A 14,635-nucleotide genomic window follows, 5' to 3' on the forward strand; every position below is an offset into this window, starting at 1 on the left:
GCTAGGTAATCACAGAGCACTGAGCTGAGCTCCCTGTGCTATACTGCAGGTTCCCACCAACTCTCTATTTTACACATGGTAGTGGATTTATGTCAGTCTAATCTCCCAATTCATCCCACCCTCCCCTAACCCCGCCCTGTGTCCACACGTCCGTTCTCTACATCTGTGTCTCTATTCCTGCCCTGAAAATAGGTTCATCTGTACTATTTTTCTAGATCCCACATATATGTGTTAATATATGATATTTGTTTTTCTCTTTCTGACTTACTTCACTCTGTATGACAGACTCTAGGTCCATCCACATCTCTACAGATGACCCAATTTCATTCCTTTTTATGACTGAGTAATATTCCATTGCATATATGTACCACATCTTTTTCCATTCATCTGTCGATGGACATTTAGGTTGTTTCTGTGACCTGGCTATTGTAAATAGTGCTGCAGTGAACATTGGGGTACATCTGTCTTTTTGAATTATGGTTTTCTCAGGGTATCTGCCCAGTAGTGGGATTGCTTGGTCATATGGTAGTTCTATTTTTAGTTTTTTAAGGAACCTCCATACTGTTCTCCACAGTGGCTGTATCAGTTTACATTCCCACCAACAGTGCAAGAGGGTTCCCTTTTCTCCACACCCTCTCCAGCATTTATTGTTTGTAGATTTTTTGATGATGGCCATTCTGACTGGTGTGAGATGATCCTCATTGTAGTTTTGATTTGCATTTCTCTAATAATTAGTGATGTTGAGCATCTTTTCATGTGCCACTTGGCCACCTGTATGTCTTTTTTGGAGAAATGTCTATTTAGGTTTTCTACCCATGTTTTTTTTGTTGTTTTTTGTTTTGTTTTTTGCTGTATGCGGGCCTCTCAGTGTTGTGGCCTCTCCCGTTGCGGAGCACAGGCTCAGCGGCCATGGCTCACGGGCCCAGCCGCTCCGCGGCATGTGGGATCTTCCCGGACCGGGGCACGAACCTGTGTCTCCTACATCGGCAGGCAGACTCTCAACCACTGTGCCACCAGGGAAGCCCTCTACCCATGTTTTGATTGGGTTGTTTGTTTTTTTGACATTGAGCTGCATGAGCTACTTGTATATTTTGGAGATTAATCCTTTGTCCATTGCTTCATTTGCAAATATTTTCTCCCATTCTGAGGGTTGTCTTTTCATCTTGTTTATGGTTTCCTTTGCTGTGCAAAAGCTTTTAAGTTTCATTAGGTCCCATTTGTTTGTCTTTATTTTCATTACGTGGTGGGTCAAAAAGATCTTGCTGTGATTTATGTCAATGTGTGTTCTATGTTTTCGTCTAAGAGTTTTATAGTGTCCAGTCTTACATTTAGGTCTTTAATCCATTTTGAGTTTATTTTTGTGTATGGTGTTTAGGTAGTGTTCTATTTTCATTCTTTTACGTGTAGCTATCCACTTTTCCCAGCACCACTTATTGAAGAGGCTTTCTTTCCTCCATTGTATATTCTTGCCTCCTTTGTCATAGATTAGGTGACCATAGGTGCGTGGGTTTATCTCTGGTCTTTCTATCCTGTTCCATTGATCTGTATTTCTGTTTTTGTGCCAGTACCATACTGTCTTGATTACTGGAGCTTTGTAGTATAGTCTGAAGTCAGGGTCCCTGATGCCTCCAGCTCCGTTTTGGTTTCTCAAGATTGCTTTGGCTATTTGGGGTCTTTTGTGTTTCCATACAAACTGTAAAATTTTTTTCTAATTCTGCAAAAAATGCCATTGGTAATTTGATAGGGATTGCACTGAATCTGTAGATTGCTTTGGGAAGTATAGTCATTTTCACAATATTGATTTTTCTAATCCAAGAACATGGTATATCTCTCCATCTGTGTCATCTTTGATTTCTTTCATCAGTTTCTTACAGTTTTCTGAGTACAGTTCTCTTACTTCCTTAGGTAGGTTTATTTCTAGGTATTTTATTCTTTTGTTGCAGTGGTAAATGGGATTGTTTCCTTAATTTCTCTTTCTGATGTTTTGTTGTTAGTGTATGGGAATGCAAGAGATTTCTGTGCATTAATTTTGTATCCTGCAACTTTACCAAATTCATTGATTAGCTCTAGTAGTTTTCTGGTGGCATCTTTAGGATTCTTTATGTACAGTATCATGTCATCTGCAAACAGTGACAGTTTTACTTCTTTTCCAACTTATGTTCCTTTTATTTCTTTTTCTTCTCTGATTGCTGTGGTCAGGACTTCCAAAACTATGTTGAATAAGACTGGCGAGAGTGGACATCCTTGTCTTGTTCCTGATCTTAGAAGAAATGCCTTCAGTTATTTACCATTGAGAATGATGTTTGTTGTGGGTTTTGTCACATACGGCCTTTGTTATGTTGAGGTAGGCTCCCTCTGTGCCCACTTTCTGGAGAGGTTTTATCATAAATGGGTGTTGAATTTTGTCAGAAGCTTTTTCTGCATCTGTTGAGATGATCATATGGTTTTTATTCTTCAATTTGTTAATATGGTGTATCACATTGATTGATTTGCATATATTGAAGAATCCTTGCATCCCTGGGATAAATCCCACTTGATCATGGTGTATGATCCTTTTCATGTGTTGCTGGATTCTGTTTGCTAGTATTTTGTTGAGGATTTTTGCATCTATATTCATCAGTGATATTGGTCTGTAATTTTTTTTATGTGATTTCTTTGTCTGATTTTGGTATCACTGTGATGGTGGCCTCGTAGAATGAGTTTGGGAGTGTTTCTCCCTCAGCAATTTTTTGGAAGAGTTTGAGAAAGATAGGTGTTAGCTCTTCTGTAAATGTTTGATGGAATTCACCTGTGAAGCCTTCTGGTCTTGGACTTTTGTTAGAAGATTTTTAATTACAGTTTCAATTTCATTACTTGTGATTGGTCTGTTTATATTTTCTAATTCTTCCTGGTTCAGTCTTGGAAAGTTGCACCTTTCCAAGAATTTGTCCATTTCTTCCAGGTTGTCCATTTTATTGGCATGTAGTTGCTTGTAGTTGTCTCTTAAGATCCTTTGTATTTCTGCAGTGTCAGTTGTACTCTGTCATTTTTCATTTCTAATTTTATTGATTTTGAGTCCTCTCCCTTTTTTTCTTGATGAGTGTGGCTAAAGGTTTATCAATTTTATCTTCTCAAAGAACCAACTTTTAGTTTTATTGATTTTTGCTATTGTTTTCTTTGTTTCTATTTGATTTATTTCTGCTCTGATCTTTATGATTTCTTTCCTTGTAGTAACTTTGGGTTTTCTTTGTTCTTCTTTCTCTAGTTGTTTTAGGTATAAGGTTAGATTGTTTACTTGAGATTTTTCTTGAGGTGAGATTGAACTGCTATAAACTTCCCTCTTAGAACTGCTTTTGCTTCCTCCCCATAGGTTTGGGTTGTTGTGTTTTTGTTGTCATTTGTTTCTATGTATTTTTTAATTTCCTCTTTGATTTCTTCAGTGATCTCTTGGTTATTTAGCAGTGCAACATTTAGCCTCCATATGTTTGTATTTTTTACAGTTTTTTTACAAAAAATTTATATCATTTATTTATTTTTGGCTGTGTTGCGTCTTTGTTGCTGCATGTGGGCTTTCTCTAGTTGTGGCGAGTGGGGGCTTCGTTGCAGTGCATGGGCTTCTCATTGCTGTGGCTTCTCTCTTTGTGGAGCACGGGCTCTAGGCACACGGGCTTCAGTAGTTGTGGCATGTGGGCTCAGTAGTTGTGGCTCACAGGGTCAGTAGTTGTGGCACATGGGCTTAGTTGCTCCGCGGCATGTGGGATCTTCCCAGACCAGGGATCAAACCCATGTCCCCTGCATTGGCAGGCGGATTCTCCACAACTGCACCACCAGGGAAGCCCTCATTTTTTTCTTGTAATTGATTTCTAATCTCATAACCTTTTGGTCGGAAAAGATGCTTGATACGATATCAGTTTTCTTAAATTTTCTGAGGGGTGTACAAATATCTGTTTGAACCCCTGCTTTCAGTTCTTTTGGGTATAAACCTAGAAGAAGAATTGCTGGATCATATGGTCATTCTCTGTTTAATCTTTTGAAGACCCACCCTCCTGTTTTCCATAGGAGCTGCTGCACCATTTTATGTTCCTACCAGCAATGCAGAAAGGTTCCAATTTCTCCACATCCTCACCAACATTTATTTCCTGCTTTTTTTTTTTGCGGTACACGTGCCTCTCACTGTTGCGGCCTCTCCCATTGCGGAGCACAGGCTCCGGACGTGCAGGCTCAGTGGCCATGGCTCACGGGCCCAGCCGCCCCGTGGCATGTGGGATCCTCCCGAACCGGGGCACGAACCCACGTCCCCTGCATCGGCAGGCGGACTCTCAACCACTGCGCCACTAGGGAAGCCCCAATTTTCCTGCTTTTTTTGATAATAGCCATCCTAATGGGTGTGACGTGGTATCTTATTTATTGTAGTTTTGATTGCATTTCCCTGATGATGGTTAGTGATGTTGAGCATCTTTTCACGGGCTTATAGGCCCCATTTGTATATCTTCTTTGGAGAAATGTCTATTCAACTCCTTTGCCCATTTTTGAGTCGGGTTGTTTGGTTTTCTGTTGTTGTTCCACATGTGATTTTAAGTCAGAGAGCCTGTGGGAATCAGCGGTTTTGTTAGAAATTCTTTGGCCAGAAGGAGAAGAGAATCTGGAAGGCTTCTGTCAAACAAAATGATGAAATTTACAGCTGAGATCACCTTCTAAGTTTAGCCGACCCGAAAGAGCAACAGCGTGAATAAGATAGAAATGTTTCTTTCCCACAAAACTTTAGACTGCAGTGCTGGGTCCCTTAAATCATCAGGGCAAGTGGTTTCTCTGGAAGGACCCGTGGTTTCCAGCTTCTGTCTTGCCCATGCTGCCTCTCTAGGGCCACTCTGAATGAATAGGCTCTTTGGGGAATAGGCTTTTTCAAACCTGAGGGGCCCCGAGAATGAAGGTCATGGGCAGAGAGGCCGCTGCACAGAGCTTCCGGTCTCCCGCCCTGCCTCCCTCACCTGTACGCTCCCCACTGTTCCAGGACTGTCACCGCTGTCCTCCCAGGTACCTGCAAGCCATTCATAATTCTTCCCGGCCTTCCCTCTCTCACTTGGGGTTGCCCAGATCTCTTCTTGTCCCCCACCTTCACCCCTTCCAGATGCACATCTCAGCTGGAGGGTCTCTTCTTCCAAGAGGGCCTTCCCTGAACCCCTGGGCCCCTCAGATGCACCCACCCCATCGCACACTGCACTTCCCTGCAGTCCTCCATCCCAGCCCTCAGGTGTTATGAAATTACTAACCATGAGGCTCATTGCTTTAGTGTCTCCCTATCCCCTGCCAGAATTTAAGCAGAGGCGGCGTTTTTCTCTTAGTTGGATTTTTTTTTTCCTCCTGTTCTCTCAAAAGTAGTGACCAGGGCTTCTCTGGTGGCACGGTGGTTGAGAGTCTGCCGGCCGATGCAGGGGACACGAGTTTGTGCCCCGGTCCGGGAAGATCCCACATGCCGCGGAGCGGCTGGGCCCGTGAGCCATGGCCGCTGAGCCTGCGCGTCCGGAGCCTGTGCTCCGCAATGGGAGAGGCCACAGCAGTGAGGCCCACGTACCACAAAAAAAAAAAAAAAAAAAAAAAAAGTAGTGACCAAACTGTATTTCAGGACTTGGCTTTTCCCTCTAGCCTGATTTCCCACCTGCATCATGAAGATGATGGGAAGGATGCTTTAATTTCTCTGAACCCAAGGACCCTTGTGGTTGGACACCTTACACGCTTAATAATAGTGCTGTTTTTTGTTTGTTCACATACGTCCCAAAGGAAAAAAAGCAAGATTCACTTACATCTGACAAAATTGATATGCCAGTCATTTAGAAATAGGCACAGAGGGTCTGACTCTGTCACTTGTGTCACAGCAGAGACACAGACCCGCACAGGTCGTTCATTCATTCGTTCTCTCATTCATTCATGCATCGCATATGCCTCGGGCTCCTCCTGTGCCAGCCTCTGTGCCAGGCTCTGCAGGCGCAGTGGTAAACCACACAATGGCAACAACAGGAACAGTCCCCATGAGCCCCCGCTGCCTGCGCTGGGGCTGAGATGAGCCTGCACATGTAAATGCAGCAGGAAGTGCCCGGAAGGTCACCGGAGCAGGGCCTGACCTCTGCTTCCCTCTTCCCAGTCTCACCTCCTGCACCCTTCCCAGGTGAGGCTCCAGCCCTGCTGAAGCTTTTCTCTGGCTTTTAAACCTGTTGCTTCCCCCTGGGTCTTCATCCACCCTGTTCCCTCTGCCCAAAGCGCTCTCTGTCCCCTTAACGCCTACTCAGTCTTCAGCTTCCATGTCTGCTTCTCAGAGGCCTTCCCTGATCCCACAGGACTGGCTGAGGCACCTGAGTCAGAGGTCCCACCTCTGCACCCCATCCTATCCCATTATGTTCAACTGTAATGTTTCTCGAGGGCAGGAACCAGGCCTGCCTTTTCCTCAGCTCTGTTCTAGCACGGCATGTGGCACATGACGGGTGTGCAGTAAATAGATGTCGGATGAACAAGTGAATGAGCCCCCAGGTCTTGGGAAGATACAGGCCACACAGCTCAGGGACCTGAAGTGAGTGTGTCCCAGGAATGTGACACCGGGGGTGCATGGTAGCTGCTGCAGCTGTTCCTGGTTTCCGTACATCATGTTGTCCTATGTCTCAGGCAGATTCTCATGGGTCTTGCTCGGCACCAGCACCCCCTGGGGTGTCTGGCCTTCTGGGATGGGAGGTGGGGAGTGACTGGGGACAGCTGTGACAACTCCCTCACCCAACAGCAGCCATGGGTTCCAGGCCCTTGCTGAGCGGATTGGGGAGTATGTGAAGACAAACGAACTCCAGCTGGCTTCCCAAGGGACCCTTCCAGCTTCCCAAAGAACAGAATCATCTCCTGATTGCCATCTAGGAGGTGGTTCTCCCTGGAGGGGGTGAGAGACCATTCAACGCCTGCTTCTATGACCTCATGGAGGTGGACCGTGCATGGCCCAGGAAACACAAAGCACAGGATTTTCCAGAATCATGTCCCCAGGTGCCTTTTGAACATAGCATCCTGATTTCTGAGGATGTACATTTTGTTGCAACAAAAGTTCCTGCTGGGCTTGCCCCAACCTTGCCAGTCCAACTGGTCCAACTGGGGAGCCACACTGAAAGCCTGACCTGGGGGAGGGGCTCAGAACGTGGCTTCAGAGAGACTGGAGTTCAGACCCCCTCCCCCCCTCCGCCCCGTTTGGGGCATCTAAATTGGAAGGGAAGAAGTTAAATTCTATTTGCAGGTTATATGATATGTATAGAAAACCCTACAGCTCTCACAAAAATGCTGTTAGAACGATAAACCAATTCATTAAAGTTGCAGGATAGAAAATCCTGCTTCCTGACTATGTGACCTTGGGCACGTCACCTCACCCCTCTAGCTCAGTGACATCACCTGTGCAGGGTGATAGTGCCAGGGAGAGAGAGGTACAGGAGATCAGACAGACGGGGGGCTCCCGTGGGCTGGCGTGAGAAGAGGGCGATAAGACACCATGATTGTCATCAGCTCGTCCTGTCCCCCCACCCCACCCCGTCATGATACCAATGTCACCCTAACAGGCACAGGGGCCTGCCCTCTCTGAATTCACTCAGTCGAGCTCACACCTTCCCTGGGGAGATAAAAGGGAACCAGAAATAACTTATCAAGTCAATTGATTTAAAGCCTGGCTCTCCCTGCTACTCCTTCCTTCTGGGCTAAAAGCAAGTGCAGCAGACGTGCCAGTGGTCAGCTCACCAGGTTTAGGGCTTTGCCCACCGGGAGGCAGAGAGGTTAAGGCAGCTGGAGAGGCTGTGGTGACCAGCGCCCTGCCTGTGGCCAGCGCCCCAGGTGGTTAGGGTGGCCGGCTGGGGCTGTGTAGGAAGTCGGGAGGAGAAATCCAGGCCCTGTGGGACCATGCTGTGGCATGAGGTTGGGCCCCAGTGATGACTAGGTGACTGACGGTGGCTTAGTGGCCTTTGGGGACATCCCCCTGTCGTGGAACCAGGCTGAGCCCTGACCACACGGTGTTCTCCCTCAGACCTTCTTTGTCTGTGGCCAGAGGCCATGAGGCTTCTCCCTCCCTCCCCGGGAGCCCCTCCCGACAGCCCCTGAAATTCAGCAGAGACCCCCAGGCCCCGTGTTGGGCAGGGCGCCAGAAGGACCCAGGCATGCTAGGCTCCAGCTCCCAAAGTGAAGAGACCGTTCTCAGCTGGCCAGGGCTCAGGAGCCGTAGCGTCTCAGCAGAGAGGGAAGGCGAGGCGGGGGCTTTGAGAATTTTCCAGGTCCCAGATCTGGTGCGGGGGACACTTCCTGCACGAAAGGATCAGAAGACCCCAGCCCAGACGGAGGCCCAGCTGCCCATCCTTCCCACTCCCAAAAAACTCTGACAAACTGCGCCTGGTTCCTCTCACCCAAGTCTGCCAGCAGCATGAAGGAACACCCTCCTGGATATGTCTGGGGCTGGTGCCAGCTGTGTGAGCAGAGCATTGGACCTGGAGCTGAGGCCTGGGGGTGAGGGCAAGCCAGTGGGCCTCTCGGAACCTCGGTTTCCTCATCTGTAAGATGGAGGTTATAATGCTACCTACGTTATGTGGGTATTTTGAGGAGTAAATGAGACAATCAGGTAATGAAATGCTTAGAGCAGTAACTGGCACTTAGTAAGTGCTTAATAAATGCTTAATAAATATGAGATATTATTATTTGAAAACAAGGGCTCATGTGCATATTGTAGGATGGGGGTCCTGTTTTGGGGGCAGTCTACCTCATCTGGCCTGAAACACAGGAATGAGAGAGGGTGAAAGGAAAAGTTCTAGGTCGTTTCTCCAGTAAATGATTGATAAAGGACTCTGGCTCGGTGCCCCTGCTGGGCTGGGCCCCTGTAGGCCTGCAGGTCTGGGAGAGTTGGGTGGGTGAGAAGAATTCTGTTGGGCTGAGGTGGAAGGGTCAGAGGCCTGGAAACCACTAAGGCCCTTCCAGAAATCCTTGGGTTCAAAGTCTGGGGGAGTGGGACAGTGTGTGACACAGCCTGGAGGATGGCAGCTGTGGGCGTGGAGGTTACATAAGCCTCCATCTGTCTCCTCCTTCGGGGACTATTGCCCAAACTTGTCCTCGGCCTCCCTGTCCAGCCCAGCCACTCCCCGACACCCATCACCAAACCCAGGCCACAGCCTGGCTCTCAGACGTCCAGTCCGCAGCACTGTGAGGCAATACATTTCTGTTGTCTAAGCTGCTCGGTTTGTAGGGCTTTGTCATGGCAGCCCGAGCAGACCAAGACACCCTTCATGCTGGGAGCTTCCTTGTGGGGCTTGAGGAGGTGGAAGGGAGCTGGGGGAACACGTACAGCCCCCACCCGTGAGCCCTGCACCCCAGAGCTGCCCTGGCCTGAGCATTGTTTTTTCTGCCTGGAAATCCAGTCACCTTCCCAGACAAACCAGCGTCTTTCGGACAATGTGTGGAGGAGAGGAGATCTGGGGCAGATGGCGGAGGTTTGGGGGGTGAGCAGCAGACAGGCCTGGGGACAAGGTGCCTCACCACACCTGCCTCTGCCCCGGTCACCACCACGCTGGGACTCAGCCTGGCTGCTCTTGGTGTCCTGTCATTCCAGCATCTGATGCATTTTGGGATTTTTATAATCCCAGGATTCACCTGTCCCGGAAGCTCATTGCTATGATATTAACAAGGAAGATTTATGCAGTGCTTGTTATATGCCAGGTGCTGTTCTAAGAGCTCTGCATCTCTTAACCCTTCGAGTCCTCAAAACCACCCTATGAGGTAAAGTTATTAACCCCATTTATAGGTGGAGACGTTGAGGCACAGAGAGGTTATGTGACGTACTGAAGACCACACAGCTAGCCCATGACCAAGTTGGGATTCGAACTCAGACCACCATGAACTCCAGAGTTCATGTGTCTAACCTGCACCACACACCCACAGGGACAACCATCCTGGTATGTCTTGCCTCCGGGGGCTGGTTCGGGGTTGGACTCCAGTTTTCCTTGGGAGGCAGCTCAGCAGGGAGCCGTGGCAAAACCTGAGTCCTGAGTGTGGTCCCCAGGCTGGGGAACACTGGCAAGTGACCTTGCTACCCTGCGCTTCACCTTCCTCCCCAGGTGATGGGGGCGTCTCTGCCCGGGCCGCTGTGCAGCCGGGGAGGACCCTGAGCGCTCTGCTGGCCGCACGGCCTCACACGTGTGCGGGCACACGGGCTCCCTCTCACACACGCACCCTGTGTCTACACACTTCATGCATCCATGGGCACACACATAATCTTTTTCTGGATCATATGATCCTCCTATACTGCTTTCCATAGTGGCCGCACCAATTCACACTCCCACCAACAGTGCACAAGGGTTTCCTTTCGTCCACATCCTACCTGACACTTGTTACCTCTTGTCTTTTTATTTTTAATTAAAAATTTTTTTATTTTTATACAATTTTTTTTTTCCCTGTATGCGGGCCTTTCACTGTTGTGGCCTCTCCCATTGCGGAGCACAGGCTCCGGACGCGCAGGCTCAGCGGCCATGGCTCGCGGGCCCAGCCGCTCCGCGGCATGTGGGATCTTCCCGGACTGGGGCACGAACCCGTGTCCCCTGCATCAGCAGGCGGACTCTCAACCACTGCGCCACCAGGGAAGCCCTTATTTTTATACAATTTTTAAAGGTTACTTTCCATTTACAGTCACTACAAAATGCTGGCTATATTCCCAGTGTTGTACAGTACAACCCTATAGCCTATCTTACACCCCCTAGACTGTACCTCTCACTCTCCCCCCCATATTGCCCCTCCACCCCACTGGTAATCACTAGTTTGTTCTCTGTACCTGTGCACACGTAATCTTGAGGGCACACGCCCTCTCACCCTTGTGGGCACACAGCCTCATGCACACACCCTCACACTCACCCTTACACACACACGTGCCACAGGAGGCCTCATCCCTGTCACTGTGGCCCCAGCACTTAGTCATTTAACAACCCGCTGGGCCGCATCCTTTCATGGAAGCCGACGTTTGGCTTTTCTCTTGCTGAGATCTTCTCACTCAGTTTCTCTCAGTCTCACTTTTCACTCTGACTGGGAAGGATTTTTTTCTTTTTCAGTCTCTCGTGGTTTTTTTTTTTAATTTATTTATTTTATTTTTGGCTGTGTTGGGTCTTCGTTGCTGCGCACGGGCTTCCTCTACGTGCGGCAAGCAAGGCTACTCTTCGTTGCAGAGCGCAGGCTCCAGGAGTGCGGGCTTCAGTAGTTGTGGCACGCGGGCTCTAGAGCGCAGGCTCGGTAGTTGTGGCGCACAGGCAATCGAAATTTTCAGACCCCAAGTCCCATGACTCCCTCTTCCTTTGGAGTTATTTGGAGTTGGGCGGGTAGGGGCAGGGAGAAGTGTGTTATTCACTTGAATAGCAGGAAATTGCGCTTGTGTCTTTTTTTCCTGATGTGTTGTTGGACGTTCACCTCTCAACTCAATTTCGTATCTATAAATTAGCTATTATAATGCCTACCTTGTGGGATACAGGGGAGAATAAATGCACTCATGCAGGGAAGCATGACTGAGTTATGTTCCCCCAAAATTCACATGTTGAAGCTCTAACTCCCAGTGTGACTGTATTTGGCGCCAAGCCTTTTAAAGAGGTAAATTAAGGTTAAATGAGGTCATAAGGGTGGGGCCCATATTCAGTAGGACTGGTGTCCTTAAAAGAAGAGGAAAGGGGGGAGTTCCCTGGTGGCCTAGTGGTTAGGATTCCCGGCTTTCACTGCCATGGCCTGGGTTCAATCCCTGGTCGGGGAACTAAGATCCTGCAAGCTGCGCAGCGTGGCCAAAAAAAAAAAAAAAAGAGGAAAGGACCCCACGGATGTGCACACACAGAGAAAAGGCCATGTGAGGACACGGCAAGAAGGTGGCTGACTGCAAGCCAAGGAGAGAGGCCTCAGGAGCAACCAAAGCTGCTGACACCTTGATCTTGGTCTTCCAGCTTCCAGAACTGTTAGAAATAAACTCCTGTTGTTTAAGTCACCCAGTCTGTGGTATTTTGTTGCAGCAGCAGCAGCAAACTAATCCAAGGGCCAGTATGGTGAGCTCTGGCGAGTACATAGTAACTGCTCAGTAAATAGTAGTCAATATTTTTGTTGAGAGATAATTCTCCCTGGTGTTTCTACACATCTTATGTCAGCTTTTGGCCTGGACAATCGTTTCAAGGACGTTTGCACAGAGATAGTGTCTTCCAGCAGAGGTCCTGAGACGCCAGGGGCAGGTGCTCCAGTGTTCTGGCCCAGGGGACCCGGGATGCCTGTGGAAAGAATGGAGGCCCTTTCTGTTCATGTGGTTGGGGCCTGACTAGGTGGCCACATATTTAGAAGAGATCCTTGTCTTTGTAGTAGTTGGGCAATGAGTATTCGAGAGCTTCCTGTGTGCCCAGCTCTGTGCTAAGATTTATCAGCTCCTTTAATCTTTGCACAACCCTGTGAAGTGGGTGAAACAGAGGCCCCTGGAGGTTAACCAACTTGTTCCAAGTTGCTCAGTTGTGGCAGCGGCAGAGGTGGGATTTGAACCCAGCTTTGTCTGACTTTTTCAAATGCTTAAAAACAAACAAACAAACATCTGAGTACGTCCAATTGCACTTTATTTGTACAAGCTTTTCTTTTTCTTTTTCAAAAAAATGTGAAGCACTGATGGTCTGAAAAAGGTTTTCTGTGTGTGCTTCATTTTAGTCTGAGTCCCGAGGACGGTGATGTGGACCCAACTCCTGCAAGAAGAGCTGCCTTACCGCCTGGGGTTTTGCAGGGGTGAGCTCCCGGCAAGAGGGGCCCTGGGGGCTGAGCTCTGCCTGACCGGTCATTCTGAAATCAGAGGCCCCACCCGGGAAGGATGCAGGCTGGGGAGAGCTGCAAAGGAGGCTCAAAATCGGGGCTTGAGATGACTCATTTGCGGCTATTTATTACCCATTTCCATTTCTCGGTCTGATTGGGCTGCTTGAGGGCCAAGCCTCCTCCCTTCTGGGTGCTGAGTAAGCAGCCCGGCCAGTCCTGCCCACCTCTGGCCTCGCCCTCAGCCCTCAGAAGCACTCGGGCCCCTTGGGGCTGCTGGAAGTTCCCCCTAACTGCCCTCATTGAGGTCTTCCCAGCAGCCCTACTCTGCTGGTTCTCGTCCTTTCTCCCCAGCCCGTTCGTTCTTCCTTCAGGTCGCAGCTTAAATGTCACCTCCTCCGGGAAGCCCTCTCTGACCACCACACCCACCACGTCACAGTCTGGTTAGGTGGCCTTGCCATGTGCTTCTGCAGCACTCACTCTCCCTCCTAACGGTCGCCAGTGGGTGACTAATTAATTAGCCCCTTCTCCCATCTCAGCCGAAGGCAGCTCCATCCTTCCAGTTTCCCAGGTTCCCTTGCGTCGTCCTCAATGCCTCTGTCAGCCAATCCTGTCCATTCTCCCTTGCGAATCTGGCCCCTTTTCATCTCCCCCATTGCTCCCTCCTGGTCCAAGCCTCTATCACCTCTCCCCTGAATGCTTTAGTCGGCCTCCTACCTGGCCTTCCTGCTTCCATTCCTCCACCCCACCCCCCAGCCCTATTTCCAACATGGCAGCTGGAGTGACCCCGGAAAGACTCAAGTCAGGTCATGCTTCTCCTCTGCTCAAAGCTCCTGAGTGACCCCCATCTGAGTGAGGGTAAAAGCCAAAGTCCTTACAGTGACCACAGGCCCTGCACAACCCTGCATCGCTCCTCTGACCTCACCCCCTGCCAGCCCCCAGGGCTGGCTCACGCCCACCTCAGGGCCTTTGCACTGGCTGCTCTGTGCTCCCTCCCTCTCAATCTTTCTTCATGTCTTTGCTCAAAAGTCACTTTCTCTGTGAGGCCTTTCTTGATCACTTTATTTAAATGTGTACTCCTCCGCCCCAGCATACCTGCTTTTTGTCCTTTCCCCTTCTTTTTCTCTACAGCACTTCTCCCCTTCAAAAATCCCATGCGCTTTACTCATTTATTTTTTGTGTTGTCTGTCTTCCCTTCACTAGAATGGAAACTCTTCAAAGGCAGGGCATTTTGACTGTGTTCACTGCTGTATCCTCAGCACCTAGCCCAGGGGCCTGCTACCCACACCCCTGTAGTGTTTGTTGAATGAATAAATGACAATTCCCGCCACTCACCCCCTCAAACAAGTGGCAATGTGTTCCTCTCATACAAACATTTTTGTTCCTGAAGACGGGTTAAACCCGCGGCACTGGTCGGTCCCATGGGATGAGGGCCTGGCTGAGTTCCAGGTCTTGGTGGGCACCCAGCTCTACTTGACATGCCACACAGGCCTGGATGGCCAAGCTCTGGCCCCTGTAGCACAACAGGGAAGGAGCCTGAGGGGCTGGGGACACAGTGATGGCCACCACTACCTGTAGGTACTGACAGTTTCTTTATGTGGCTTAGTTCAATGGCTCTTACAGAGCTTAAAGGCCATGGCTCAGAAAGGCCCCTGGTCCATTGAGCAGGGTCTCTCCCAGCAAGGGCAGTAGCTGCTCTAACTGCTGCCAAGCACAAGGGTGGGATGCCGGTGAGTGGCTGGCCTTTAGGCCTCGAGGAGCACAGGACAGGCTGCTTCCGTTGGGTTACTGCAGCCAACTAGTGGGCGTTTGCAATGCAGTGTCAGCCCACCAGCACACAGATCCCCGGGAGGCGGGCACGGGG

The sequence above is a fragment of the Mesoplodon mirus genome (genome assembly GCF_964341445.2).
Source record: "Mesoplodon mirus genome assembly, chromosome: 3".
Taxonomy (NCBI): domain Eukaryota; kingdom Metazoa; phylum Chordata; class Mammalia; order Artiodactyla; family Ziphiidae; genus Mesoplodon; species Mesoplodon mirus.